We start from the raw sequence: 26,591 nt of genomic DNA on the forward strand, positions 1-26,591 counted from the left end.
AGAAAAGAGCAGAAGTAGTTATACTAATATCCAACAAATTAGACTTCCAATGTAAAATACTTAAATGAGACAAAGAAGGACACTGTATATTAATAAAAGGAACAATTCAACAAGAAGAACATAACAATCATAAATACTTATGCACCAAGCCAGAATGCTCCAAAATACATGAGGCAAACACTGAAAAGAGAAATAGACACATCTACCATAATAGTTGGAGACTTCAATTCCCCACTCTCATCAGTGCACAGAACATCTAGACAGAGATCAATAAAGAAACAGAGAATTTGAATAATACAATAAATGAGCTAGACATAACAGACATATACAGAACATTATACCCCACAACAGCAGGATACACCTTTTTCTTAAGTGCTCATGGATCATTCTCAAGGATAGACCATATGCTGGGTCACAAAGCAAGTTGCAATAAATTTAAAAAGATTGAAGTCATATAAAACACTTTCTCAGATCATAAAGGAATGAAGTTGGAAATCAATAATAGACAGAGGGCCAGAAAATTCACAAATATATGGACTCTCAACAACACACTCTTAAACAACCAGTGGGTCAAGGAAGAAATTACAAGAGAAATCAGTAAATATCTCAAGGCAAATGAAAATGAAAACACAACATATCACAATTTATGGGACACAGCAAAGGCAGTGCTAAGAGGAAAATTTGTTGCCCTAAATGCCTATATCAAAAAAGAAGAAAGAGCAAAAATAGAGGAATTAACTGTCCACTTGGAAGATCTAGAGAAAGAACAGCAAATTAACCCCAAAGCAAGCAAAAGGAAAGAAATAATGAAGATTAGAGCAGAAACAAATGAAATTGAGAACATGAAAACAATCGAGAAAATCAACAAAACCAGAAATTAGTTCTATGAGAAAATCAATACGATTGATGGACATTTAGCAAGATTGACAAAAAGAAGGAGAGAGAGGATGAGAATAGATAAAGTCAGAAATGTAAGAGGTGACATAACCACTGACCCCACAGAAATAAGAAAGTAATGAGAGGATACTATGAAAAACTTTATGCTAATAAACTAGACAATGTAGATGGAATGGGCAACTTCCTAGAAAAGCATGAACTACCAACATTGACTCAAGAGGAAATAAATGACCTCAACAAACAAATCACAAGTAAAGAAATTGATTCAGCCATTAAGAAGCTCCCCAAAAAGAAAATTCCAGGACCAGATGGCTTCACATGTGAATTCTACCAAACATTCCAGAAAGAATTAATACCAATCCTGCTCAAACTCTTCAAAAAAATTGAAGAGGAGGGAAAGCTACCTAATTCATTCTACAAAGCCAACATCACCCTCATACCAAAGCCAGACAAAGATATTACAAGAAAAGAAAACTACAGGCCAATCTCTGTAATGAATATAGATGCAGAAATCCTCAACAAAATTCTTGCAAATTGAATCCAGCAGCACATTAAAAAAGTTATACACCATGACAAAGTAGGATTCATCCCAGGTATGCAAGGATGGTTCAACATAAGAAGATCAATTAATGTAATACACCATATCAACAAATCAAGGCAGAAAAACCACATCGATTGATGCAGAAAAGGCATTTGACAAAATTCAACATCCTTTCTTATTGAAAACACTTCAAAGGATAGGAATAGAAGGGAACTTCCTCAACATGGTAAAGGGAATATATGAAAAACCCACAGCTAAAATGGAAAAATGGAAAACTTTCCCCCTAAGATCAGGAACAAGACGAGGATGTTCACTATCACTATTGTTATTCAACATTGTGTTGGAAGTTCTAGCCAGAGCAATTAGACAAGAAAAAAGAAATACAAGGCATCAAAATTGGAAAGGAAGAAGTAAAATTTTCACTGTTTCCAGATGATAGGATATTATATGTCAACCCCCCCCCAAATCCACAGCAAAACTACTGGAGCTAATAAATGAGTCCAGCAAAGTGGCAGGTTATAAGATCAACATGCAAAAATCTGTAGTATTTCTATACACTAGTGATGAACAATCTGAGGGGAAAATCAAGAAAAAAAATTCCATTTACAATTGCAACCAAAAGAATAAAATAGTTAGGAATAAATTTAACTAGTGATACAAGAGACCTACACAAAGAAAACTAGAAGAAATTGCCAAAAGAAATCACAGAAAACCTAACTAAATGGAAGGCCATACTATGTTCATGGATTGGATGACTAAAAATAGTTAAGATATCAATTCTACCTGAATTGATTTACAGATTCAATGCAATACCAATTAAAATCCCCAAAACTTACTTTTCAGAAATAGAAAAACCAATAACCAAATTCACCTGGAGGGGCAGGATGCCCCAAATAGCTAAAAATATCCTGAGAAAGAAAAATGAAGTTGTAGGCCTCATGCTACCTGACTTTAAGGCATATTATGAAGCTACAGTGGTCAAAACGGCATGGTACTGGCATAAAGATAGATATACTGACCAATGGAATCGAATAGAGTGTTCATATATAGACCCTCTCATCTATGGACAATTGATAAGACAGTCAAGCCAACTCACCTGGGGGGGACAGAACAGTCTCTTCAATAAATGATGCCTAGAGAACTGGATATCCACATGCAAAAGAATGAAAAAGGATCCATATCTCACACCCTATACAAAAATTAACTCAAAATGGATCAAAGACCTAAACATTAGATCTATGACCATAAAACTTTTAGAAGAAAATGCAGGGAAATATCTTATCAATCTTATAATAGGAGGCGGTTTCCTAGACCTTATTCCCAAAGCATGAGCATTGAAGAAATAAATAAATAAATGGGAACTCCTCAAAATTAAACACTTTTGTGCATCAAAGATCTTCGTCAAAAAAATAAAAAGACAGCCTACACAATGGGAGACAATATTTGGAAATGATATATCAGATAAAGGTCTAGTATCCAGAATATATAAAGAGATTGTTCAACTCAACAACAAAAAGTCAAACAACCCAATTACAAAATGGGCAAAAGACATGAACAGACACTTGTCAGAAAAAGAAATACAAATTGCTAAAAGGCACAGGAAAAGATGCTCAACTTCCCTGGCTATTAGGGAAATGCAAATCAAAACCACAATGAGATATCATTTTATACCCACCAGAATGGCCATTATCAATAAAACAGAAAATGACAAGTGCTGGAGAGGATGTGGAGAAAGAGGCTCACTTATCCACTGTTGATGGAAATGTCAAATGGTACAACTGCTGTGGAAGGCAGTGTGGCAGTTCCTCAAGAAGTCAAGTATAGAATTACCATATGATACAGCAACACCATTGCTAGGTAACTACTCAGAAGACATGAGGGCAAGAACACAAATGGACATTTGCACACCAATGTTTATAGCAGCAGCATTTACAATTGCCGAGAGATGGAAACAGCCAAAATGTCCATCAATGGGTGAGTGGTTAAACAAGCTGTGGTATATACATACAATGGAATATTATGCAGCTGTAAGACAGAATAGAGTCATGAAGCATGTGACAACATGGATGGACCTTAAGGACATTATGCTGAGTGAGATTAGCCAGAAACAAAAGGACAAATACTGTATGGTCTCACTGATATGACCTGTATTAGTGAATGAACTTGGAGAATTTCAGTTGGTAACAGAGACCATCAGTAAATAGAAATAGGGTAGATATTGGGTAATTGGAGCTGAAGGGATAGAGATTGTGTAACAGGACTGATAGTAAAAATTCAGAAATGAATAGCACAATACTACCTAATTGTAATACAATAATGTTAGAATACTGAATGAAGCTGAATTTGAGAATGATAGAGGGAGGAGGGCTGGGGCCCTTAGTTACCTTAACTCTACATTCTGACTCTATAGTTTGCTTCTTCTAATTATTTCATATCAGGGAGCTCATACAATATTTGTCCAATATTTGTCACATGTATCAGAACTTCATTCCTTTTTACAGTTAAATAATATTCCATTGTCTGTATTTATCACATTTTATGTATCCATTCTTTGTTTGATGGACAATTGAATTGCTTTCATCTTTTTTTTTTTAAGTAAGAAGACATTGTTTTTTTATAAAACAATTCAGGATATGATAAAGTCAACATAAAGTATAAGCAGTTATTCTAGTAAAACACAAACTTTCTCCCTTTTACATTGATTATTTTAAAAAACATTTATAACTTTTACTAAAGCAGACCAAAATTTCAAGAAAACCTTGCTACTTTAATAGAGAGAAAACTAAATTTTAGTTTAGCATCAGTATATGATTTGAGACTTAGGGTGTAAAAAATTCTATAGATATTGATTCCTGGCCCATGCACTTCCAAAAGAAAAAAGAATTCAACAAGTGGTGCTGCAATAACAGGATAGTCACATGAAAAAATAATGAAACGTGACCCCCACATACAATGTACAAAAAAAAATTATAGACTCATTAAATTGTACCCAACTTTGCTCATAAGAAATACATTTCCTTTTTTTGCTTTCATCTTTTGACAATTGTACATAATTACACTATGAACATCAGTATGCAAATACCTGTTTGAGTCCCTGATTTCAATTCTTTGTGGTGTATATTTAGAAGTGGGGTTGCTGGGTCATATGGTAATTCTACACATACCTTTCTGAGGAGCTGCCAAACTCTTTTCCACAGTGGCCACTTTATATTCCTACCAGCGACACTTCCTCTCCAACACTTGTAATATTCTGTTTTTTTCATAGTAGCCATTCTGGTGGGTGTGAAATGATATGTCTTGTAGTTCAATTTGCATTTCCCTAATGTCCAATGATATTGATCATCTTTTCATGTGCCTTTTGGCCATTTGTATTTCCTCATTGGAGAAATGTCTATCCAAGCATTTGCCAATTTTTAAGTTGGGATGTTTGACTTTTTCTTGTTGAGTTATAGGATTTCTTTATATATTCTGGATATTAAACCCTTATTGGACATGCGGTTTCCAAATGTTTTCTCCCATTGATTAGATTGTATTTTCAGTTTCATGATACAGTCCTTTGATTAAAAAGTTTTTAATTTTGATGAAGTCCTGTTTACCTAATTTTTCTTTTGTTGCTGGTGCTTTGGGTGTAAAATCTAGGAAACCATTGCCTAACACAAGATCCTGAAGATGCTTCCCTACATTTTCTTCTGGGATTTTTATACTCCTGGGCCTTATGTTCTTTGATCCATTTTGAGTTAATTTTTGTGCATGGTGTGAGGTAGGGGTCCTCCATCATTCTTTCACAAATGGAGATCCAGTTTTCCCAGAATCATTTGTGGAAATACTATTCTTTCCAAGTTGAGTGGACTTGGCAACCTTGTAAAAATCAATTGGCCGTAGATATGAGGGTCTATCTTTGAACTCTCAATTTGATTCCATTGGTCTGTGATTCTAGCCTTGTGCCAGTACCATGCTGCTTTGACCACTGTAGCTTTGTAATAAGTTTTAAAGTCAGGAAGTATGAGTCCTCTAATTTTGTTCTTTTTAAAGATAGCTTTAGCTATTCAGGGCTTTTTATACTTCCAAATAAATTCTGTGATTAACTTACCATTTCTGCAAAGAAAGTTGTTGGAATTTTTATTGCGATTGTGTTGAATCTGTAAATCACTTGGGGTAGAATTGATGTCTTAACAATATTTGGTCCTCCAATCCATGAGTATGGAATGTCCTTCCATTTATTTAGGTCTGCTTTGATTTCTTTAAGCAAAGTTTTGTAGTTTCCATGTATAAGTCTTTACATCCTCAAATTTATACCTACATATTTGATTCATATAGTTGCTCTTATAAATGGATTTTTCTTGATTTCCTCCTCAGATTGCTCATTAGTGGTGTATAAAAACACTACTAATTTATGCATCTTGATCTTTTATCCCACCACTTTGCAGAATTCATTTGTAAGCTTTGTTATAGATTTTTGGGGACTTTCTAAATATAGGAAGTTTTACTTCTTCCTTTCCAATTTGTATACTTTTTTATTCCTTTTTCTTACCTAATTACTCTAGCTAGAACTTGCAGTAAGATGTTGAATGACAGTGGTTATGGTGTCCCTCACTGTCTTCCTGCACGACTCGGAGGGAAAGCTTTCAGTCTTTCACCACTGAGGGCGATGTTAGTGGTGGGTTTTTATATATGACCTTTATAATTTTGAGGACGTTGCTTCCTGTTCCTAGTTTTCTAAGTGCTTTCATCAAGAAAAGATGCTGGGTTTTGTCAAATGCCTTTTCTGCATCAATTAGATGATCATGTGATTTTTCCCTCTGTTCTGTTCATGTAGTGTATTTCATTATTTGATTTTCTTATGTTTATCCATTGCATAACATACCTGCATACCTTGGGATAAATCCCACTTGATCATGATGTATCATTATACAATCATCTTGATTTGTTAGTATTTTGGTGAGGATTTTTGCATCTATATTCATAAAAGAAATTGGTCTGTAATTTTCTTTTCTTGTAGTATTTTTGTCTGGCTTTAGTAATAGGGTGATGTTATCTTCTTATCTTACTATAGCTACCCCGGCTGTCTTTTGGTTACTGTTTGTATGGATTATCTTTTTCCAGCCTTTCACTTTCAACCTATTTGTGTCTTTGTGTCTAAGGCAAGTCTCTTGTAAGAAGCATATTTGAATTGTGCTTCTTTATCCATTTTGCCAGTCTGCATCTTTTGATTAGGGAATTTAAACCATTAATAATAAGTGTTATTACTGTAAAGGCACTACTTACTGCAGCCACCTTATCCTTTGGTTTTTATGTCTTATATCTCTTTTTTTAAGTTTTTTTTTAGTTAATCTTTTTCTTAAAATATAACAACAAACAAACAAAAACATTCTTAACATGTGATCAATCTGTTCTACATATATAATCAGTAACTCACAATATCATTACATAGTTGCATATTCATCATCATGTTCATTCCTTAGAATGTTTACATCAATTCAAAAAAAGAAATAAAAAGACAAAAGAAAAAAATTGTATATACCATACCCCTTACCCCGCCCTTTCATTGATCACTAGCATTTCAATCTACTAAAATTATTTTGACATTTGTTCCCCCTGTTATTTATTTTTATTCCATATGCTTTACTCATCTGTTAATAAGGTAGATAAAAGGAGCATCAGACACAAGATTTTCACAATCACACAGTCACACTGTAAAAGCTTTATCATTATACAATCATCTTCAAGAAACATGGCTACTGGAACACAGCTCTACATTTTCAGGCACTGCCCTCCAGCCTCTTCATTACATATATTTTTTTTATACCATCTCAGTCTTTATTGTCTGTCTTTCCTTCTGATTTCATTTATGCCTGCTGACTTGGGTAGGAAATGGGGAGGTAATTCTTGAGCTGTACAGAATTTCTATTTGGGTTGATTGTAAAGTTTTTGTAATGGATGGTCATGATGGTAGCACAACATTGTAAATGTAACAGCACTGAATTGTATATGCGGATATGACTAAAAGGGAAGTTTTAAGTTGTATGTATATAACTACAATAAAATTTTAAATAAAATATCATATGATGGTACAACACAGTGACCCCCCCATTTTAAATGATGGATTATAGTTAATAGTACAATTATAAAAATGTTCCTCACTAATGCAAGGTGTTAATAATAGGAAAGTATATAGAACTCTGTATTTTGTGTATATTTTGCATGACTTTTCCGAAACCTATGACTTCTCTAGGAATCAAATCTGATTGTTTGAGAAGATTAATAAAATTTACAAACTGCTAGAAAGACTGATTGGGACTGAGATGACATTACTTTGGATTGTACAAACATTGAAAGGATAATAAGGAAGTACCATGAACAATTCTTTTGCCAATAAATTTGGTAATTTAGCTGAGATGGGCAAATTCCTTGAAAGACACAAACTATCAAAGCTCACTCAAGAAGAAATAGGTCACCTCAATATCCTTATAGTATTAAATTTGAGTTGGTAGTAAATTCTTTCCCATAAGGAAAAAATCCAGGCCCAGATAACTTAATTGGTAAATTCTACCAAATGTGTAAGAAAGAAACAATAGCAACTGCATACGGAACTCTTCCAGAACTTGAAAAGGTGGAATAATTTTGACTCATTCCATGAGGCCAACATTATCTGATACCAAAATCTGACAAACATTATAAGAAAAAAAAAGCCAAACCAGTATTCCTCATGAATACAAATGCAAAAAAATCTTAGAAATTTAGGATATCAAAACTTAACCATATAAACAGATTACCTATCACTATGATGGGATGTTTATCCAGAAATGCAAGTTTGTTTCAACATTTGTTAAATATAATTCACCATACTAACAAAGTTAAAAGTAATATCTCAAAAGATTGGAAAAATAATTTGCTAGAACAAGGGAGAACTGATTTTGGCTATCAAAAGAAGAATTTCTATCTCTATTTCATCCAGCCAATTTCTCCTGGAGAATCATCAAAACCTTCATTGGAGTTCCAAACTTGCAGTCTGCTCTACAGAATTGACTTACCAATCTCCATGGTTGCATGTGCCAATTTTAGTAATGCAATGAGACATTATACACACACACACACACACATATACATCATACATATGTGGATTTTGTGTCTCCAGAGAACCTTGACTAATGCAGAGGTTAATATGGCTTGATTTTAAGATTTGCTATACAGCCTCAGTAATCAAGTCAGCATTGTACAGGCACAAAAATAGACAAATAGATCAATGGAACAGAATAGAGAAACCAGGAATAGATCCACACATATAAGGTAAAATGATTTTTGATAAATGTACAATGGATAGTCATTTCAATAAAGCAGTGCTTCACAATTGGATGTAAAAGAAAAATACCCTAACTCAAAATGAGTCACATATAAAATGTAAAAGCTAAAACTAAAAAATTTCCAAAGAAAACTTGGGAGAAAATCTTTCCGACTTTGAATTAGGCAAAGATTTCTTAGACACAGCACCAAAAAAATGGGAGCCATAACAGGATAAATTGATAAATTGGACTTCATCAAAGTTAAGAACTGCTCTTTAAGAGACATTGTAAAGAGAACAAAAAGATAAACTGTTTTAGTTTGCTAAAGCTGATGAATGCAATATACCAAAACTGGGTTGGGTTGGCTTTTACAATGGGAGTTATTAACTTTAAATGTCCAAATCAAGGCGTTACAGGACGACACCTTCCCGAAGAGAGGCTGCTGGCATCCGGGGCACCTCTGTCACCGGGAAGGTGCATGTGGCATCTGCTGGGCCTGCTCTCCCTGGTGCTGCTTTCGGCTTCTGGCTTCGTGGCTTCCTCTGCATTCTGTGTTTGTCCTTGTCCCCCAGCCTCTCTGGGGCTTCTGTCTGCATCTTCTTTCTGTTCTTTTATCCTCGTATGAAATAGGACTCCAGTGAAAGGATTAAGACCCACCTTGAATGAGGTGGTCACATCGCAATTGAAACCATCTGGTCAGAAGGCGCCACCCACAACAGGTCTATACCCACAGGAATGGATTCAAAGAACATGATTTTTCTGGGGTACACAGTTTCAAACCATCACAGTCACAGATTGGGAGAAAATGTTTACAGATCGTGTATTTGATAAAAGCCCTGGATCAAGAATATATAAAAAATTATCAAAACTCAAAAATAATGAAAAAGACAACCCAGTTTTTAAATTGGGCAAAAGATTTGAACAGATGTTTCACCAGAAAAGATATATAGATGGTAAATAAGCATATGAAAGGATGCTCAACATCACTAGTCATTGTGAAAATAGAAATTAAAATTACGAGTTACCATTGCATCACATATATTAAAATGTCTAAAATTAAAACAACTGATTCTACAGTGTGTTGGTAAGAGTATAGAGCAACTGGAACTCTTACACACTGCAGGTAGAAATGTACAATGGTACAAAAGTTTGGAAAACAGTTCAGCAGTTTCTGAAGAAGTTAAGCATACACCTAATGCATGATTCAGACACTCCACTGCTAGGTATTTATCTAAGAGGAATGGAAGCATATGTACATACAAAGACTTGTACACAAATGTTTCTAACAACTGCATTTGTAATATATCAAAACTGGAAACAACTCAAATGTCCATTAAGAGTGAATGGATAATAAAATTATGGTACAGTCACATAAAGTAATCCTATTCATTCAGCAATAAAAAAGAATGAAATATAATTACATGTAAAAATATGGATGATTTTCAAAATAATTATGCTGACTGATGGAATCTAGACCAAAAAAGTAATACTGCATGATTTTATTTAAATAAGATTATAGAAAAAAGCCAACTAATATATAGTAATGGAGAAAGATCAGTCGTAGCCTAGGAATTGGCTGTGGGGACAAGGAGATACAGGAGAAGGTGTGGGAGTCCCGTTCAGGTGCCTAGTTCTGTGCTGTAGACTTGAATCGTTAGCATGTGAAACTCAGCTGTGGTGGATTACATCTGCAGCTGGCTAGGGGGAGTGCCTTCCACCATAAGTAATGTTTAATCGAATTAACTGGAGGCTTAAAAAACAGAGGTCAGAAGAGAGCTCCGCACAGCACGGCCCAAGCAGCTCAGCACACCTCATCTCAGCACTTGCGAGAAGTAGATAGTAATTGCTCCTGGGAAAGCTGTTTGAACCCAGAAGCTGGAGGGAAGGCCAACAGACATGGCCCTGTGCCTTCCCATGTAAGAGAGAACCTCCGGTGAAACTTAGCTGCCTTTCTTCTGAAGAACTTTAAGTTTTTAACTAAATATATCCCCTTTTATTAAAAGCCAATCCGTCTCTGGTGTGTTGCATTCTGGCAGCTCTGGCAGACTAGAAGAGAAGGCGTTACGAAAGGCATGAGGAATCTTTTGGAGATAGTGGGTATGTTCGTTATTTTAATTGTGGTGATAGTTTCACAGGTGTATGTGTGTGCCAAAACTCCCAATTGTACACTTTAATTATGTGTTTTACTGTATGTTATTTATACTTCAATAAAACTATTTTAAAATAAGTAATAATTTTTCACCGAAATCTTTATATATTTTTCTTTTATCCAGTGTTACTTAAAAGAGCTACTTGAACACAATTTCTTACCTTCTGCATGACTCCAGGTCTTCATTACGAATATAAGTTATTAGCAGCCTGTTAATGAACTCGCAAGTGTAAGCGATTCAGACCAGACCTGGTGTTTGGGTCAGCTTCCAGTTCTTTTGGCCTCCTTCTCTGCTGTCAACTTTCATGGCCTCCTGTGGACAGCAGGTCCTCTCCTAACCTGAGGCTTTATTGAAAAGACCGTTGGCCTCAGTGCATTGCCAAACTCTTCTACAGAATAAAGTTCACAGGCTGTCTCAGCAAGTGCCCTCATCCCTTACTCACTCTTCTTCATTTTCAAGATCACACCCTTTCCTCCTCACCCAGGTTTCTCTTTCAAGCTCATTCTTCCCTTCTCTCCCCTTCTCTGCCTATCCTACTCATTCCCCTCCCCGTCCTCCATCAATTTCTTTCATATTTTGGACTTTTGCCTTTCTACTAGCTTCTTCTCTCAGTTCAGAAACATGCTCAGTTATCTTTCATTTAGAAAATAATGACTTTCCTTGGATCGCATGTTCTCCATCAGCTTCTCTTACCTTCCTTCTTGATCTCGTGGCTAAGCTTCTTGAAAGTGAAATCTACACTCATCCCTTATTTCCCTGGTCCCCACGTCCTCTACTCATCAACTTTGCCTGTCTTTTACCCTGCTTATTTGCTTGACAAATGGCAAACTTTGACTTTGTGGAAAACTTCCTTGGAACTCCTTAAGTGTCACGGTCCCCCAACACTCCTGGCCCCCTCCTGCCCTATCAGTTTCTGGTGCTGGCTCCACTTTTTCCACCCACCCCTTGCCAATGTCATCCAGTGTTCTGTTCTTAGCCTTTTTTTTTTTTTAATCTTATTCTACATATTCTTTCTGGGGGTATCTTGTCCATGCGCATGGTATAAATAACTAGTCAAGCATTAATGGCCCCCAAATCTGTGTCTCTCACCAGTATGGTTTTCTGGATGAGAGCTCCATATAGTCAGCTGCCTCTGGGATATCTTCCTGTGGCTCTTGCACAAGGAACTCAGTCTATGTGTTCCAAATTGAGCTCATTATGCTTCCTTTCCCTCTGGGTAATTGTTCAGCAATCACTAATTCATCCAGTTCAGAATCTGAGTTTTTTAGCCTTGATCCCCAAGTCTCCTTTACTTGACACATTCATTTCCTAGGCTTTGTCAATTCCATTCCAGATCTAAATATGTCTTGATTTCTTCCCTTTCCATCCCCACCGCTACTCTCTGAGAGCCTTTCCATATCCTTTGAAACTGCCTCTCCCACCCACACCTCAAGGAATATTTTATTCCTCCCTCTTTTGGGTAAGACCCCTGGTATCTTTTACATAGCTATAAGGCAAACTTTATCACTTGCAATCTTTTGTTTATGTTTTAAACATGACCTAATTTATGCAGAAATAGATACAGAAACTATGTTTTTTTTCCCTATTTATTTATCCCTAGAACAAAGAAGAGGGCCTAACATAATAAATATATTTTGAATGTATAAATGATAACTTTTGTTTTTGAAGGTCTTTTTGAGGGGAATGATTACATTTTAGCTAATATGGTATTGAAAATATACTACTTTTTTTACAAGGTGTATCTGTGAGGGGCTAGTTGATAGCTGGATAAATAACTAAATACTCAATATAATCCTGTAGCTGGAAAATGCAGTAGCAAAAAAACTGCTTTGGTGTAATCACTTCATTCACATGGCCTTGAATTATTTTAAGCCTAAAAAGCCCCTTTTGAAATAGTTTGTTTGTTTGGGGTTATGAAAGTCCAACCCCCTTTCCCACTATAACTGGACTTAGAAAATTTTTCCTCCAGTTCCCTGATGACGCATCTTCAAGAAACTCACCTTCTCAGGAAATGAAGAGACTTTTTTCTCTGTCTGATGCGAGGTCAGGCGGGCCTGACTATTTCGGACCGTGCTTTCTGACGGTGACATTCGTATTATGAAGGATGCTAGGTATTTCAAATAGAGAACGTTAATACAGACATTGTTTACTCAGGTGTTGGAAGGATGAAACAGTGCAGAGGGGACTGAAGCAAACCAGAGAGGAAAAGCTCAGGAAGCAGCTACCACCCAATGTTATTTTGGAACACAAAAGGGGCGAGGTGGAGTTATCAGAACTTAGAGGTCCAAAGTGATGGTTTCTGCAGAGCTGATGCTCAGACTCTTGGGATAGGGGAGGACACCTCAAAGCTGGTCTTCTAAACTCTGAGGGCCTGTGTTCAGGTCCGCGGCATGGCACGTTGCCCTGGGGCCTCTTGAAGGGATGTGGTGAGGTTGGTGCTGGCGGTGCCAGCAGAAGCAGTAGGCTGCTGGAGGGAGGCAGGCCGAAGCTGGACACGAGATCATGTGCCCCTTCTCTCGCCGCACCTTACTATTTCCTGCTAGGAACTCCGTCATGAGAATCTGATAGGTCAAGTGGCAAGAGATTCTGGAAATGTGGCTTACAGATTCCTAAGCCCGGTCTACACAGAAGTCGTTCTGGAGCTCAGAGACCACAGGTAAATGATGGGTATCTGAGCCCTCCTTGAGCTTTGGTTTGAAAAACGTTGAATTCTCCAGAAGGTGGGCGTCTTCCTTTCATATTATCTTTCAAAGACTTAGCCAGTAAGCATCCTCTGTCCAGTAAATGAGTGAATGAATGCAAGATTAAATAATTCCATAACCTGAAAGATGCTACTTCTTTTCCATCCCTACCATGAGCTGCTGACCCTCCAGCGCGGCTGTCTGAGAGCCACTTCATGGCGTCCCGCTGTTGCTCGTGGTGACGGGGAGCTCAGCCGTCAGGACTCGGAGGTATTTGTCGCGTTGCATATTGTGGGCATCAAAGTCAAGGAGGTGAAAGGTGAGCAGTGTGATTGCTGCGGAAAATGGCGTGAACTCTATTTATCTTAGACATATGCAAAACTGAAACAGTTTTTCTTTGCTGGGCAGAAGCTTACTAGTTATTTTTCGATGACTTTTTTCTTCTCTTCATCATTCTAAAAGTATTAACTTATTCCTGATGCCTCTTATGATTTACTTTGAATGCAGCAAAGCTTTCTCTGCAGGACTGATGACAGCTCCTCATCGAACTTTTCTGGGAACAAGCATATAAATGGCATATTTAATGTAGGAATAAGGCATTGATTTGAGTTTGTGATATTTGCAGGATCATTGTGACCTGAATAAAACATAAAAACACACTAAAATGTAGCTTCAGCAACTGAATATTTAAATGGTCATAAATGAGAAAGCACAATCCTATTTTTTTTCCCCTGGAGTATACAGAATGTAGAAATTTAAAACTGCAGGATCAGGACTTGATTTTAAAAAGCGATATGTTTTGGGAAAATAACTTTTGGGAGCAAAGTGAGAATACATAAATAATGACATCTCAAAAGTTGCCTGCTCAAAATTGATATAAAAGGCATCAATATAATGCCTTTTTATGCCTATAATGCCTATATTGATGTAATATAGGATAGGAAAAGTCATTTATTGGCTTTAACCATTTCAAGGTTGGTCTTTAGAAATGAATTGCACAATGTGAGTGAATTTGGTGCTACTGCTGTTCTAATGCAAACATACGGAGATAATAATCCTTTTGAAATTTGTTAAAAATTATTATTTTGCTATTTTGTATTCATTCATTTTTATTTATTTATATTCAAGAAAACAAACAATACACTTAGAACCACCAAAAATGGACATCTTAGTTAGCTTAGCCATAGGCATATTTAAATAAAGTATCCATATAATCATTGTAAAGCCTGTTTGTACAATATGTTTCATAAACCAATTTAAAATTAAAGCAAGGAAGGAAAAAAATCTATAAATACAGATATCAGAGTTACTTGAACTCTAAATATTAAACAGTATCTTAAATACCATTTGATCACCTACCAAAACTCTGTGTGTTCTCAAAATATCAAGTAAAAAGTTATTCCACGTATCAACTTTGCTATAGTAATGAGCTATGTTACTAAATATTTTCAAATTTATGATTTCGGGAATTCATTTTATCTAATATTACTATAACTGCCTATAGTTTTTTTAGCCATTTTTTAGTTGTAAAATATAACATATATACACAAAGAAAAGAAATTTAAAAAGAAGCAATTTTCAAAGCACACTACAGCAAGCAGCTACAGAACAGTTCCCAGAGTTTGTCATCGGCTGCCCTGCCCTCAACTCAGATTTTTCTTTCTAGCTGTCCAAAACGCAGGCGGCTTTATCAGAGTCATAATATGGAATTATGCAATATCTGTTCTTTTGTATTTGACTTGTTTCAATCAGCATTATGTCCTCAAGGTTCATCCATGTTGTCATATATTTTGGGACATCATTTTGTCTAAATGCTGCATAATGTTCCATCGTATGTATATAGCACATTTTGTTTGTTCACTCGCCTGTTGATAGGCACCTAGAGTGTTTCCATCTCTTGGCAATTGTGAATAGTGCCACATGAACACTGCTGTGCAAATGTCTGTTCGTGTCACTGCCCTCAACTCTTCTGGGTATATACCAAATATTGGTATTGGTGGGTCATAGGGCAACTCAATATTTAGTTTTCTGACTTCCACAGTGGCTGAACCATTTTACATTCCCACCAAAAGTGAATAAGTGTTCCAATCTCTCCATCCTCTCCAACATTTATACTTTCCCGTTTGTTTAATAGCAACCATTCTCACAGGTGTGAGGTGATATCTCATTGTCATCTTAATTTGCATCTCCCTTGTAGCCACTGAGGATGAGCAGCTCTTCAGGTGCTTTTTAGCCATTTGTATTTGCTCTTCAGAAAAGTGCCTATTCATTTCCTCTGCCTGTTTTGTAATCGGGTTGTTTGTTCTTTTGTTGGTGAGCTGTATGATTTCTTTATGTACACAGGATATCAAGTCTTTATCCGATATGTGGTTTCCAAATACTTTCTCCATTGAGTTGGCTTCTCTTCACCTTCTTTATGAAGTCCCTTGAGGCACAGAAACTCTTGACCTTGAGGAGTTCCCATTTGTCTAATTTTTTCTTTCACAGCTTCTGCTTCCGGCATAAAGTTTAAGAAATTATCTCCTATTACTAGATCTTGAAGATGTTTCTTACATTTGTTTCAAGAAGTTTTATGGTAGTGGCTCTTGCAATTAGATCTTTGATCCATTTTGAATTAATTTTTGTATAGGGTGTAAGGTAGCCATCCTCCCTCATTCTTTTGGCTATTGAAATCCAGTTCTCCCAGGCCCATTTATTGAAAAGGCTATTCTGTCCTAATTCAGTGGATTTGGGGGCCTTATCGAAGATCAAATGTCCATAAATTTGGTGGTCAATCTCTGCACTCTCGATTTTATTCCACTGGTCAGTCCTGTCTTTGCAGCAGTCCCATGCTGTTTGACCACTGTGGCTTTACAGTACGCTTTAAAGTCAGGAAGTGATGGACCTCCCAGTTTGCTCTTCTATTTTAGGATGTCTTTAGTTATTCGAGGTCTCCTTCCCTTCCACATAAATTTGATAACCAATTTTTCCAAGTCTTCAAAGTAGATTGTTAGGGTTTTATTGTGAATCTGTAGATCAGTTTGGGTAGAATTGACATCTTGACGTAATTCAACCTTCCTATCCATGAGCATGGAATATCTTTCCATCTATTTAGGTCATTTTTTATTTCTTTTAGCAATGATTTGTAATTTTCTGTGTATAAGTCCTTGGAATCCCTGGTTAGGGTTATTCTTAGATACCTGATTCTTCTGGTTGCTATTCGGAATGGAATTTTTTCTTTAGTTGTCACCTCAGATAGGTCATTGCTTGTGCATAGAAACATTACCTATTTTTGTACATTAATCTTATGTCCTGCCACTTTGCTGAATTTGTTTATTAGCTCAAGGAGTTTAACTATAGATTTCTCAGGGTTTTCTAGGTATAGGATCATGTCATCTGCAAATAATGAAAGTTTTACTTCTCTTCTTATATTCATTCACTTTACTTAAGACACTTTGTTCATAGATCTTAGCTTTGAGATAATAAAACAAACTAAGTTTCCTTTTTCGCTGTGGTACATTGCAGTATTTACCCTAATTTTCCAACCCTCACTGTGTCCATGCCCTTTGCTATGTGAATTTACAGTTCCATTTACCTCTGTGGGTATTATTTTCTGGTCTCTGATATTGGGCTTGGCTGAAGAGTCCAGGAAAGAAGTGACAGTGTCCAGTTCTGAGCCCAGGTCTAGGTGACCCTCTTACCATATGTATCTGCTGTTGCCTTGAGAAGAACATCCCCAGCCCAGCCTGCTGGTGGAAGGAAAAGCACAGTTACTCAAGATGGGCCCAGCCTAGGTCAGCTCTCATCCCTCGCCAGTTCACAAATGTGTGACTTAGATAAATGCTTATGTTGTAAATCAACAATAATTGTGATTATTTGTTACACAGCATTATGATAAATCGCTAACTGATATATCCAAAGATAAGCAGGACTTCAATGCTAACACCAAAAATAGGTGTCTACGGTGAGTTTTCTAAGCACTTGTAACAAAACGTCATATGCATATTTGATTGTGCACTAAGATTTTAGATTAGAAAGAATCATGGCATGAATTTCTTGGAAATAAAGATGTTAAGCAAGCTATAAAAGCATGAAAATTTGGATTGTGATTGTGTCTTACCAATTCAACTCTTACGTAATTCATTTGCCTGGTAGGCATTCAAGAAGTATTTGTTGAATTAGTAAATGAATGAAATAGTGGAGTTTCTTTTACTGACTTAATTTTCATTATTTTTTTTCCTTAACAATTGACTGCAAAAAAGACAAAACATTTTAAGAAGAGTCTTCAAATAAAAAACAAACCAATCAGAAATTCAACAAATCATTGGTGTAGGTCAGTGGTTCTCAACGGGACATGATTTTTGCCTCCCAAGGGACACATGGCAATATCTGGAGACATTTTTAATTGTCACAACTGGAGGTGAGGTGTATGCTGCTGACTTCTAGTAGGGAGAGGCCAGTGGTGCTGCCAAACATCCTGCAATGCACAGGACAGACCCTACAAAAAGAATTATCTGGTCCAAAATGTCAGCAGTGCCAAGATTGAGAAACATTGCTTTAGGTACTTCAAATCCAAACACAGAAATTATTTTAAAGATATGATTTAAAAAAAAAATCTTTAAAGATTTTAAGAGCTGGAGTCAGCATGACATTTGATTGATATACTAAAATTATTTAATGGTTCTTTTTTGTTTCCTTGAGTTACTTAAAAATTCTCTTTTAATTCTCCTTGCTTTATATGTTGGATTAGAAAATTGAGGCTGGTCTAATTCTTTTGCCCTTGTAAGTTCTCTGATCTTTTTGTCTGAGGCCCTGATGATTTTTTCATTATTTTAAAGTTCTAGACTATGTCTTGGAGTTGATCATTCTGGTTCAATTTCCCCATGTAGCGGCGGTCCTTTTATTATGTATATTCAGGTCTACTATTTCTGCAAAGTTTTCTCAGAGTATGGTTTTGCGTATAAATTCCACTGTTTTGGTTTTCATGTTTGTGGAATCCAATTATACGTGTTATTAGATCTTCTTTTCCTGACTTCCAGTTCAACCACTTTTTCTTTGACCCTGCATCAGTCAGGGTGTTTTATAGAAGCAGAACCAACAGGAGATATCTGAAAATATGAGATTTATAAAAGTGACTCATGCAACCATGGGAATGGAAGAGTCCAAAATCTACAGGGCAGGGTGTGAAGCTGGCGGCTGTGATGAAGCATCTGGACGAACTCCACAGGAGAGGCTACTGGCTAAGGAAGCAGGGAAAGCGTCGCCCTCCCTTAAAAAGCCTTCAGCGGATCGGATTGTCTGGTTGGTGGAAGACACCCCTTAGTTCATCGCAGATATAATTAGCCGCCGACGGAGTCAACTGACTGATGATTTAACACACCAGCCTCTGTTCATCAGCAGCCACAAAATGTCCTTGCAGCAAAGATCAGGCACGTGCCCACCTGACCAGACCACTGGGCCCATCACCTCGGCCAAACGGGCCCCAGAACCTCACTGCTGGGACCCCTTTATCTCATTTTAATTCTCTGTTGTTTTCCTTTTGGGTTTCATGAAATTCTCATTCAAATTTATCCTTCTTTGAACCTTGTCATGTGGTTGTCATTTCTGATACCATTGTCTTTTTCTTCTATTTTTTTTCACAAAAGCAATCAGAATTTATTTCCTTCTTCTCCATATTTCTTCTTAATTTTTGAATTTCTGATTTATGGTGATTCTCCCCTCTACCCCCATCTCACATTCCCAGATGTTTGTTTGAGGCTATTAGTTTGCTTTGGAGTGTTATAATTTTCTTCTGTCTTATGGCTGTTTAATTGGGGAGAATTTTCATCAAGTAAAATGTTTTAGCAGTCATCTACGTTTTCTTCTTACAGTGACTATGTACAGAAAACTACTCACCTGACCTCATTTCTGGATGGGGCTGGTTGTTGGCGTCAATGACCATCCTGGTTAAGGAGCCCCCTTTTCTGCTTGTGCACCGGAGGGTGTTTCTCTGGTGAATACCTTTGTTCTGGGGGCGAGGTGATGGAGGAAGCTGTGCAGCCTTTAACTTTTTGGGTTTCTTTTGCCTTGCAGGACCTGGAATCTTTCTTTCTTGTTTCTTTTTGCCTTCTCCAAGCAGTAGTGAAATGGTAGAATGCTTCTTGCCTTCCCTGTTACCCCCTTTTCTGCAGCCTTTCCAGGAGTCCTTGGATACCATATCACTTTTAGGTTTCTTCCTTTAAGTTAGCACTCTTATCTACTGGGCTCTCTTCCAGGATTTCATACTTAAGATGGACTTTTTCTGGGAGCTATTTTATCGTAATTCTTCTTTTCTCTTCCATGAAGTTTTTCTTGACCACCCCAGATCTCTGCAAAGGCTGGTGGTGGGGCCTCAGGATATAGACCTGTTGTAAATTGATTTTTAAAAAATTATGGATAGTTCAAAGTTTGTAGTGTTCTTGGATTTCCAGTTGTGCTGAAGATGTGGAATTTTTGTAGTTGTACTTTTTCTTCTTATTGACATGTATATTATTTTGGAGGATATATAGAGAGATTCACATTTACCTGGCTGCCACTATCTCAGCTATCCAGAAATGATATCATTTGTCTTTTAACTTTGCCTGTAATATCCTTTGTAGTACAGAAAGTTTATGATATTATGTAGCTTAATCTTCTTCTTTTATAGCTTGTGGGATTTTGTTATGCTTGAGAAAGGCTTTCTCCCTGCAAGATTGTAAAAATGTAGTCTTATATTTTTGTTCCAGTATGAATTTTTAAATAATAAAAATTTTAAAATTTAAAATGCATACTTGAGAGGTAGGGATCTAAATTTTTTCCTCTATAAATAGTTACTTTCAAAAAAATATTCCCCACTGATTTGTAATGCCACCTTCATTATATACCAAATTTCCATGTATACACAGGCTTATTTCTTAACTCCTTGTTCTGCTTACCTGATTTATTTGTTTCTTCTAATGTAAGCAATTTCGGCTGCAACTGTTTTCCCAGTGTTACAGAGTAATCAAAAGGAACACAGCATGTTGCTTCATTTTACTCAGTGAATCCTTGCTTTCTCAAATTTTCAGACATTTTATGGTAATTTTTAAGCCCATACCTCCAGTTATAATGAAAGAGAGTTGATTCCTCAATATTGCTAGAGGGCATTTATTCAACAAACTCATTATTATTCAGTCCCCGGGCTTCCGCATTACATTTTATATTTTTTTAATCCTGTTTTATAAGTCCAAGACCCTGTTACAATTTTAAGGAGAGCAATTAAACTACTATTCCTTTTAGAATAATTTCAGTAAAGCTACCTGGTATTGGAACGGCTCATTGTTATCTGAACACTAAATGTTAACGTTGGAAAAGTTATTTAGTCTTTCTAAGCCTTGGTGTCTTCTTTGTTAAAATCATGTTAATCGTATCATTTATTTTATAGGAGTGTCATGTGCTTAGCTTCGTACTTTGAATGCTGTTTGCAATGATTTCCAGCGTCAGTTTGGCCCCGGGTGATGGTACCCAGCTGTTTGGTTCAGCAAGCACTGGCCTGATTAACACTGTGAGGGCATTTTGTGGATTTAAATCATTAGTCAGTTAACTGCATCTATGGCTGATTATATCTACAATCAACAAAGGAGATGGCCTTCAGCAAGGAGAGGAATCTCCTCTTCTCATCATTCCGAGGCTTTAAATGAAGAGTTGATTATTTCGTTAGTCAGCGTTCCTGGGGAATTCATCATCACCTTCCTCAGGGTTCCCAACACGTGGCTTCTCCTGGGGAAGGTGTTTTACCAGGGTCCCAACCCATGGCCTGCTCTGTGGAGTATGGGCTGGGCAATCCCATGGCCTGCTCTGTGGAGTATGGGCTGGGCAATCCCATGGCCTGCTCTGTGGAGTATGGGCTGGGCAATCCCATGGCCTGCTCTGTGGAGTATGGGCTGGGCAATCCCATGGCCTGCTCTGTGGAATATGGGCTGGGCAATCCCAAAGTTGTGGAAGCCAATCCCTAAAATAAACCTCTTAATTTTCACATATATATATCCTGTCAGTTCTGCTTCTTTAAAGAACCCAGACTAATAACACTGTTGGTACTCAGTAAATAGTAGCTATTATTATTATTACTAAATTTTATAAAGTATTTTGAACTCCATAATATACTAATACTTGTTAGTTGTTTTGAGAGTTTAAATGATTTTTGGTCAAAAACAATTATTTGGATGTTTCTATATCTATGTTTATGTCTATAGCTATAATGATAAGCATTCAGTTTTTGATTAAATATTATCAGGTGGATAGAAGTTACTAAGAACTGAATTATCGTCTTTTAGTGACAGTTCATCAAGAATAGATTTTAAGTATTTAGCAAAATGCTTGCAGTAGATTACTGCAATCGTCTTAGCAAAGGGATTGTTCATTTACGAGTTCGCTCTGGACTCACATGATTATCAACGTTATCTTGCAAAATCTATCTGTTTGCATCTGTCATTTATGTGCTTACCTATCTAATACTAATTCAGCAAACATTTCTAATTAGAAGTGAGGGATAGTGCTTTTTTTATTTTCTAGGTGAAAAACCTGAGGCTCAGAGTTTTACTAATGAGTCAATGTCATGCTGGTTGCCTGTAACATGACATGCATTTTCTGTAAGACGAGGCGTGGGCACGCCTTGTTTACTGACTACACTTTTAGGAATTGCTTACAATATCAATTCCTACTTTGTCCTACAAAACAGTCAATGTACAAATAAATAACACCTACCTAGGGGCATTTGAGGGACATGGGATGTGACCGTGGAGAGGAAACTTTGGCGTGTCACTTGCATTGGGAACAAGATAATACCTTATTCTGTGATGTTGCTGTTAATCTCTGGCAGAGAGGTCAGAATAGAGTTGCTCCTTCAAGAATAGGTAACTTTAGGCAGGGGCAGGGGTCAGCAGGGGCATGGGATGGAAGAGGAAGGAACTTTGGGTGTGTTGAGGAGGCTGGGTTATGAAAGGGAAAAAGTGTCAACGAGATGGAGTCAGAGAGTCTAGACATTATTTTTGTGTGGACAACTGGTGGATGATAATTTTGTGTGGATGATAATTTTTTTTCCCATTTCACTAGGGGACCCTAGTTCAGAACCATATTATTTTAACCCCATTCTATTTCAAAATCCTCTTATTAAGCTCATTGTTTCCAACCTTGCCCATTCTTAATCTACGCCCACCCCCCATGAGTATTCCTAAATATGTGTCTCTTGCTTCCCTCTTCATGATCCTCTAATGGGTCCTTAGAACTTCTAAGCTCAGTTATATAACATCAGGGCATCCAAGGGCCTCTGTCAGCTGACCACATGATCTCTATCTATTCAGCTCTCACAGTTTCTTAACTTGGACCTTAACTCCATTTAGGGCAAGCCATTCATGCAACGAACACTTACTGAGCACTTACTATGTGAAATACTGCAGGTGACACAAAGATGACTCAGACATGTGTAATACTCTCAGGGAAATGCAGGGTAATTTAATCTACTCATTTCAGAAGGCAATTGTGGCATCGAGAATAATTTGATTTGGCCATAATCATGTGAGGGATGAGCCCAAATAAGACAAGAAATACGTCCCGTCAGATAGCCGGACTCAAGGCATTTTGATCCTCTGTTGGTTATAGAGGGAGTAGGCTGTTTGTGAATACTGGAAGGCTGTCAGGACCAAGGAGGGGTGTCTGCACAAGATGAGAATTTAGACTTGAAAGAAGTCAAGTTTCCTCTCGGCTGCACATGCAGACAGTTTCACCTCCTATTTCAGGCGATTTGTAGATCCTTCCCAAATTATTATGCTTGGGAAAGATGAAAACTTAACTAAAGATTAAAGCATTTGTAAGGGTTTTCATGTGAAACTGCCCTGAAGGCAGGAGCCAAAGTACAAGATCCAGGACTGAACTAGAGTCCGTTAAACAGAGGTTGAGATAGTAAAATATTAGTATAAAATATATCCCTTTTAACATGGGTATTTGAGCTCATTTGCAATCATTGAATGACTATTTAAAAGAAAAGTATTTTAAAGGTCAGTTAATGAATATGCTTTATGTACTCTATTAGGAGTGGCAAATACATTTTGATTTACATGCAGTTCGAACTGATTGATACTAGGAGCCTGAAATACTGGGTTCAGAAGGGTTTTGAGGCCAACCTTGAGCTCAGTCGGGAAGAAGAATATAAAGGCTGTGGTGGTTTGGAGGAGAGGGTGGTTGGGGAAGGTGCAATGAGTGCCACACGTTCGCCATCCCATAATCACCTTTGTCTTGCTCATCAGGACGAAGATGGTGCCTGGCAAATGATAAACCTTTAGTACAGAAGCTCAGCTATCTGCGCTTGAATGCTGGCTCTGCTCCTTACTAACATGGTAATCTGGGTACATAATTTAGCCTCTCAGTATTTCACTTTTCGTATCTGTGAAATGGGGATAAAAATAATAACTACCTTATAAAACTGTGATAAAGAATAATGACATGTGTAAAATGCTTAAAATAGTCCCTGGGTTATTATAAGCAGCAGTTATTATTATTGCCATTATTACAGCTATTGTTACTACAGGTGATAAATAAATATCTGTGCAACAAATACATTGAGCTATTTTATGACAATGTTCCTTTTGTGCATAAGAAATTATGCTAGTTTCTATGAATCAGTTAGCCATGTTTTTGGAAAGCTTGGTCATATTGAAATAAGGGAATTCTCTCCAAGATATTACTATGTTCTAGTAAGTACCTATTTACCCATATTTCCAAAAAGTTAAATAGACTTAAGGTATTAGCTTTGCAAACCCAGATCTATAAAATGACTCTTTTTCTTACAAAACTCAGAGAAGGTTAGAAGGGAGACGAATATTAAGTGTTATGTACTCATTAGAGGAAAGTAGCTATTAAGTACAGGGCCCGAATATGGCTAAAGGTAGACCAAATTATTTTGGAACTTTGACATTTATCTCCACAGTTGAATCTATAGTAAGTTTAGTCTCAAAGGAAGTTAGTTTAAATCATAACAGAAATCTTATCTAAATTTGTCACATTTAAATAAACTTTGCACAGCAAATACTGAGCAAATGTACTTGAATTCTAGTCTCAGAAAGAGGTTTTTGAAAACACAGAGAGCATATTTCAATTTGTTTATGTACATCTATTGCAAAGAAAAACCAGGTGTCACCAGTGGTGCAGCTGGGGGAAAGTACTGGATTTACGCTTTACTTTAAATGAATCTGCTTGTGCTCTGATGTGGATCACTTCCCAAAATCAATGCTCTTCAACCTTAAAGGACCTGTTTGAGATCTAAAAAAGGGGTCTACCCATGGAGACAGCATTTAGGGGGACTACGATTTGTTTTAAAATTCATGTCTAGAAATTGACTTCTCCTCTAAGATATCATGATTATCTTTTAGGGGGAAAAAGCACATGGGCTTATGTAACTGCATTATGCTCACTGTTGGGGGTCTTAGAGAACCTTCTGAAGGTGATCTGCGCCCAACGTGCGGCCCTCAGGCCAGCAGCAGCGTCTTCTGGAGCCGGACAGACGTGCAGACCCTTGGGCCCACCCCAAACCTACTGAATCAGAATCTGCTTCTGACAAAGTTCCCAGGTGATCTGGAAATGCTTTAAAGCTTGAGAAGGCCCGCTTTGCAGTTGGCCGACCTCGTGGTCTGAGAGTGTGCTGAGCACCTGGTAGGCGAGGCCGTCCAATGCATCATTTAGATGGTGGTCATTTAGATAGACCCGAATTGGGTAAGGTGGGGTAAGTATTTGCTTAAATAGCACACTGAGTTTCATGAAAAGATCGCCTGAGGATCCTAACACGAAAGGAGGTGTTTTCTGATCACCGTGTGTCACGCTGCTTCTTGTCCTGTTACTGACACAAATGGAAACATACCGTGTTTGTTGCCTGCTTTTACCACCAGATGCGCACCCAACAACCCATCACATCTGCTCAGTGATTTGGGAGCTTTCATGGGAGAAAGTTATCTAATCATGGTGTCACCAAACGCGTGCTCATTTCAACACTCAATTTCCAGCCCCACTACACAGTGAGAGATTAGCACGCCTGCAGAGAGAGCAAGGCAGGCCTGCTGGATGGAGTCTGCAATCGGTGGCTAGTTTAAAGTAAAAAGCAGCCGTACAACCGAACTCATATGCAAATCATCCTTCTTGTCCTCTACAGACTCCTTTTCTGTCAGAGCTGATCTCCAGGGGCATTGTCTTCTCCTTTCTGGGATTGGGGTGCAAGCGGATTTAAGGCTTTCTTCCATGGGGTTTGTCGCCCAGGAAGGGAACAGATAGAGGGTCCCGGCCTCCCACGGACAGAGTTGCTGACGGAGCTGACCCCTGCCTTTGGTTAAAGACCCAGGACTGATGGGTGGACCAGCAACTCTACTGGCCTCACTAAACTGACTTTCATTGACATAACAAGCTGAGGGTTTGTGATTTAAGCTGTTTCTAAGCCCTTAAATAAAGAAGGCTTTTTCTCATCATTCTTATTTGTAATTTATCTTGTTCAAAGACACCTACCACCTTCCTGGAAAGTCTCTTATTGTTTTTAGTTATTTACAAAATGGACATCTGTCTAGAGAACATTTTTACATGTATGTATTTATATATGTATATCTGTGTATGCATACGTTTATTTCCCGCCACTCCCCAGCACCATTCAATAGCACCTACAACCTGGGTTCCTAATTGATTTTTCAGATTCAATGCTGTTGAGATATGGAAATGAACGGGTTACACCAGAATCCAATCAGAAACATTCTGCGCTAAATCTAATTACGATGGTGAGTAACAGCGGTTGTCTGGGTGAGCCTCACTGCCATTCACGGACGCCACTCGCTCCAGCCAACCTTCCACAAGGGGTGTGGGATGGGGGCCCCTTACTCAAGCCCCTCTTGGAGGAAATCCATAAAAGAGCAGCGATACCAATCCAACAATAAATGCTGCAGGAATTAATGCTGGAGTCGTGAAATGCTGTCAGTAACTCCTTTGCTATGCACTAAAGGGACAATAAAGGGAATTCAGGCTTTCAAAAAACTTGTTTTTATGTATTAGGGCTATTTTA

General features: G+C 37.4%; 1 protein-coding gene across 1 annotated transcript in view; it reads left to right on the plus strand.

Moving 5' to 3' along the window:
* Positions 1-13,885, plus strand: part of LOC143665722 (uncharacterized) — a 121,324-nt gene extending 107,439 nt beyond the window's left edge. Inside the window, exon 7 of the transcript XR_013167195.1 lies at positions 13,727-13,885. The gene's annotated coding sequence lies outside the window, so the exon portion shown is untranslated. The remainder of the gene's footprint in view (positions 1-13,726) is intronic.
* Positions 13,886-26,591: the final 12,706 nt, after the last annotated feature.

The sequence above is a fragment of the Tamandua tetradactyla genome, chromosome 21 (genome assembly GCF_023851605.1).
Source record: "Tamandua tetradactyla isolate mTamTet1 chromosome 21, mTamTet1.pri, whole genome shotgun sequence".
In the NCBI taxonomy this organism is placed as follows: Eukaryota; Metazoa; Chordata; class Mammalia; order Pilosa; family Myrmecophagidae; genus Tamandua; species Tamandua tetradactyla.